Source organism: Bidens hawaiensis, unplaced genomic scaffold (genome assembly GCF_021521415.1).
Source record: "Bidens hawaiensis isolate Kalapana, Puna unplaced genomic scaffold, B.hawaiensis_p1.1 tig00016267_1, whole genome shotgun sequence".
Taxonomy (NCBI): domain Eukaryota; kingdom Viridiplantae; phylum Streptophyta; class Magnoliopsida; order Asterales; family Asteraceae; genus Bidens; species Bidens hawaiensis.
The window spans coordinates 235132-241200 of record NW_027492485.1 but is presented as its reverse complement, the minus strand read 5'-3'; positions in this window follow the sequence as shown (position 1 = coordinate 241200).

Here is a 6069-nt window from a genome sequence, read left to right as displayed (position 1 = left end):
ATACATGAATGATATGGGGAATGGAATGATTCATTGCGTAAGAATAAAAAACGTGGTGTTTGGTTGCTCAATGGAATGGAATCATCCATTACATATGAAATGTCATTCTACCAAAACCATTGCTTCCCACCCCCTTCTTTTTTTTCATTCCATTCCTCGTTCACCTTACTTTCTCAACAACACCACCACCACTCAGCCACCGTTACCGTCGCCACCACCACCTTACCACAAGCGCAATCACCGCCACCCCCGCTAACACCATCGTCGCTGTAACCACCGAAAACATTGTCACCGCCTTCGCCTGATCATCAGGCCACCCTACCATCGCCATCGCTACCAATGCTACCACCGCTTGACCAGTACCACCCCCACCACCACCATCACCACTACCACCACCATTTTCGTCGCCAGAGCTAACACCACCACCATCACCATTGCAGTTTTTTTTTGATAAAAAAAGTTATTTTGAGATAGGAATGTTTTTATTATTTCTATTTCATTCGTTCAATTTTTTAGGATACCAAACAACATAAACTAATAATTCATTTCATTTACACAGGCTAACCAAACAAGACAAAGAAATGGAATGATCCATTTCATTCTCTTGTCCATTCCATTCCATTACCTCTAACCAAACATACCCTTAAAATACGGTAAAACTAGTCACAAACAATGTTAATATAAGAAGAAAAAACTACAAATTTATGTTTAGTTGTTTTGAGTTCCTATAAGTTATTAACATTTTCAGAGTTTTGAAATGATACTATATATATAGGGGTGAGATTTGGTACAAATAACAATTAAGTAGAGTAATTACTGTTTTAAATTAGAGTACTTATGCTATAAAAAATAATATAATGTAATAACAATTAATTTAGTTCAAAAGTTACAGTTTAATAATAATTACTCTAGTGTTAACATAATTACTCTAGTTATTTGTACACTTCAAGCGATAAAAGTCGTTTGTATTTGATCCAAACCATGTATTTATATATATATATATATATATATATATATATATATATATATATATAGAAAGAGAGAGAGAATTACAAAAATTGTCGTTTATATTTGTATCAAATTTCACTCAATGTCCTTTATCTTTAAAATTGACTTGTTTTCCTTTACGTTTCCTAATCCAACGGTGTTTTATCATTTGGCCCTAACCCGTTAGTGTCTCATAAAATCAAGTCATGTGACTTGCACATGAGGGCATATTAGTCGATTTAACTATTTAATTAAAAAAACATATTAACAAATAAAAAAACAAATTAAATAACTTTGATTAAATGTATATCTTTTTAATTTTGGGTGCCGTAACTACCACCTGCCGCCACCGTATCACTATGTACCGCCACTGGTTCCACCATCTACCGCCACCGTATCACCACCTGCAACCACCTACCACCTGCAAACACCCACCCCCACCCTAAATCCCCTAAGTGTTGTTGAACTTCAACCATCATTTGAGTCCCCATAAAAACCCTAATGATAACTAATCTCACAAATCAAACTCTAATATCAACAATCAAAATCCGACAAGGTAAAATCTGATTAAGAAACACTCAATAGGTTGATGTCACGGTGTTTCCGGCCACGCACCTTTATTCGCGAGTTTTGTCGCTGTGACATTCGTGACAAAACCAAGTATGCCTTAGTAATTGGTTATCGAACGAACGATTAACTGGTTATTGCGTAAGAAACAAATGAATAACCAAATGGGTTTGGTTATGACCCGGATATCTCGGGGGCCATCTATTAGTGATATACATATATTATAAGGCATCCTATTGATATTATGGCCTTCGTAAGATAGCAAACCAGTTAAATGAAAATATGCTCGTTTAACTACCTGCTATGACTTTAAACTCGAAAGCTAGATCCAAAATAAACATTGTGTCATCCGTTAAGCTGAAAAAGACCTACAAGACATTTATCGTGGATATTTTTATGTGATCCGTGAAAATATTTTGAATTTTAACAAAATATGGTATGTTTTTCTAAATTTACATTAAATTAGCAAAAAAAAACTCGTTTTCTCGCTGTTTGTCGTATCCAATATATTTTTCTCGCCAAAAACTGAACCCGAAATAAACATGGACTCGGGATATCACGTTCGGGCAGGCAAAACAAGACTAATGGACCAAAATTGGGCCTAAAGGGGGCACCAAAAAGTCCAGCCCGCCAAGTTGGACTTACCCACCCCTTAGGTTTTCTTTATATTTAAACTAATACAAGAGATATTTTTATGCTTTCTTCAACACAAAACCTGGAGAATTCTTCTTGACTTTCATCACAAACTCAAGCCCTAAGGTAAGTGATCAATTTTTGTAACAACTCGGATTTTTCTTATTTGTATTCGTTTAAGTTTAAACCGATTCGGGAACGTAATTCGGAACTTTTGAACTATTTAAAACTTGTATTTATTTTTAACTTGGTTTAACTTATTTTATTAGTTCATAACTTTCAATTAAGCCAAATAGCCTTAGAAACCTTTAAAATCGCTTAAAACGGCTAAAAATCGCATTTTCGGGAACTACAGGGACTAATTTTGCCAATGATTTACTATTTTAGATTAAATTAAAATAACTTAAACTCCAAGAAATGTTATTACATATCACAAGACGTTTTCTTGTTGTCCAAGTCGAATCTGTATGTTATTATACCTGATTCTGTCATTTATTGATTATTCGGTTTCCTAAAATAGTTATTTCCTAATAAACAAGTCTTAAACCTTAATATTTAAACAACGCATATCACAAAATCCTAAATTATTACTTCAATACCAGCCCCATACCTATAATCCACGAAATTCTTCTTCCCCATTGTCGGTTTCTTAAATTTCTTCAAGTTCTTCATGCTTTCGTTGTGATGTGCTTGAAGTAGTTTAATGAATTGACTCGGGGAAATATTTAGTTATGGACTGGGATCGTAAAATAGACACTTAAAAAAAAACCCGAACAGGACCCCTGACCCTTCTCAAGAGACACCTATGGATTTCTAACAAGTTTTAATGCACAACAGTATTAAAAATCTAGTTCCCTTACGGTTACCTAATTATTTATAATTTAGTTCCTTTATACGAAATCCTATCTTATAGCGTGGAAATCAAAGGCAATTTACTATATTTAATTGATTTGATAAACAATAATAAATAATCAACCGTAGACGGACTCCTTACGAAGAACTAAATCTAGCAAGATTAAATGGTAAAAATTTATCAATAACCTAGCACTTTACAGATTTTAGGTTAGCAGCACACTTAGGTTTATTTGACAATATTATTCCTATGACCTTATCATGATATCAATCATAAAATAATCAAAAACACGAAGTAATTGACCTAATAGCAATCCTATCATATGACAAACAATAATCAAGGAAAACTATAGAATAAAACTCATCAAACAATCCTAAGTATTCATATGCATCAATTAATTATAAATAAATCTTTTACTAAACCATAAAAACCATAACGTAAATAAATCCCAAAGTCAAATCAATACATCAAAGTAGGCTCATCATAAGCCTAGATAGTTCATGCAATTTAGCCTAACATCTTAAGTTTAAACAAAACAAAGAAGTAAGAATTCATGACGGTAAATAAACGAAACGAAAGAAATAAAGGATAAAACCCGTGTTCTTCGTCTTCAATTAATGCACGCACCACCGGATAATTCTTCGACTCAAAATCTGCCAAAAGCTGGTCTCGGACGCCTCGGAACTCACCAAATTCGGCTGGAACTTCAGGGTATGCTTAAGGGTGAGTTTAGGGGTCTTTAAATAGGAAATAGGCTGCCAAAAATACGAAAGACGATTGGAAGATTCTGGAGAGGAGCCCATAGTGCCGCGCGGCGGGCCTGGCCCTCCTTACCGCGCGGCGCTCCGGTAGCTTAAGGGGGGGGGGGGGGGCTAGCCGGTCCGGTTCTCTTCCTGGTCTGGTCCGGTTCGTTTCCTAATGGATCGGTTCTCCGGTTCTGCTTGTTTTTGCTCATTTTTGGCCCACTTTTCACCACAATTTAAAACCGGAACCTAAAATATAAAACCATGATAGTAGTATACAAATCTTACAAGAAACCGAACAAAAATAAAAAAATAATAAATAAAATGTACATGAGATTAATGTATATTAAACGTTATATCAAATATCCCCACACTTATTCTTTTTTCGTCCCTGAAAAAGTCTCATTGCAATGGGATCAGAATCGGAGAAATACAATATTACAAACATATAGGTTATCTTAAAATTTTAGAACAACGCAAAAACTGCGATCACCGATATTGTTGTCCACTTAAACCCATGCCTTTGTCTTTACCGGGACAAGTAAGATCCAACTATTATTATTATTATTATTATTATTATTATTAATATTTTGTATATAATCTAGTGGAATCCATAGTCAAGACCCGTTTTATTTTAGATTTTACCGGATCAAACCACCCCAACTTGACTTAACCTTATAAATAGCAGATTAAAACATTATTGCACATTTTTCATGAATAGCTAAGATGATCAAGGATATTGTTTATCCACCTAAATTTAAACATCAAAGTCTACCAAGCAGCCATTAGATACGATTAAGGTTCAATTATTCAACTAACTATCTAGTGTTTCCCACTACAAGACATACCCCCGTTATCAAGCAATACCTCAGACCCATTACTGCCCTTGATTTTACAAGTTTCCATCTGTCGGTTTACATACGTCGTGTCTTTAGTTGATCCTATTCTTAATGGTATGGGACGCAAGTAAGAGGACTACATATGACTAACAGCGGGATGATCACTGGATCATCAAGATTTTACTTCACTGTAATTGATGTAAGTGAGTGTAATGATGGCACTAAACTGCGAGTTTATGCTTAAAATCTTTTATTTATTAAATATCCGAAGATACCCAGATGAACAACTGTAAAACGACCCGCGGTCTCCGAACCTGAGGCATCCCATCAATACAGGATTTAAGGCTATAAAACCATACACCTATGAAGTGTTAACCACTAAAACTAGAAGTGCAAGTTTTAAAGTTTATATCACCGGCTACACGGTATACTTTAACGTTTAAACCTACCCAAGCATCGTACGATAGCGTATTCAAATATCTATAAAAATTCATAATTTTCTACAATCGAACTAAAAATAAGGCTTGAGTATGGCCCGACCTTTCATCTCGTATTTTATACAGACTCAACATGTTTCTTACTAAAGATTATATTTTATCGTTTTAAACCAACTTATCAAACTGCCTTTTCATTCTCAAGGCTGAGCTTACCGACACATCCCAAGTTAAGTGCGTGTTCTTTAATTATATCTTATTATTAGTATTTTGAAAAACCAATTCCTGATAAGTATCCTCATATCCAATTTAAACGCAAAAAGAAACAAAATCAAAGGACATTTTTCAAAACTTTTTTTAATTATAAATAAAAACTTAAACGAAAAAAAACTAAAATGAAAAAAAACATATGTATTCCCATCCCCACTCTTAAAATTTGCATTGTCCTCAATGCAGGGACGGAAACACGACTCAAAAATTTAAAACAAAATCTAAAAATATAAAAAGAAATAAGAATAAAGCAAAGCTAAAAATTAAAGACTAAAAATATAAAAACAATGTAAAAAGAAAAAGACTTAGCTGGTAGTATGCGCATAAAGTATGGCGCTAAAGTCTTCTTCCATAAATGTCCTCCATCTCCGAATGTGCTCAGCAACCAGTATCACCTTTCTCTCATACACGAACGGAGGAGGCAACAATACAAACAATATCTAAAAATTCATCTTATCAACCTCGATAGATATTAATCATTCAAATTATGGAACCAGACCAACCAACCCAACCAATAAACATGAATAAAAGCAGCGGATAGATAACTAAAAAGTATACGGCTCCTGCTTCTCCATCCCCACACTTGAATGTTGCATTATACTTCAAGGGGATCTTCTCTCTCACAATATCTTCCTTCAAAACTTAAAAACAAATAAAAACTACAAAAAACTACGTTAGTGACTCAAGGAATAAAAATAAAATAGAAATTAAAATAGGAAAGAATATACAAACTCTACACTTGA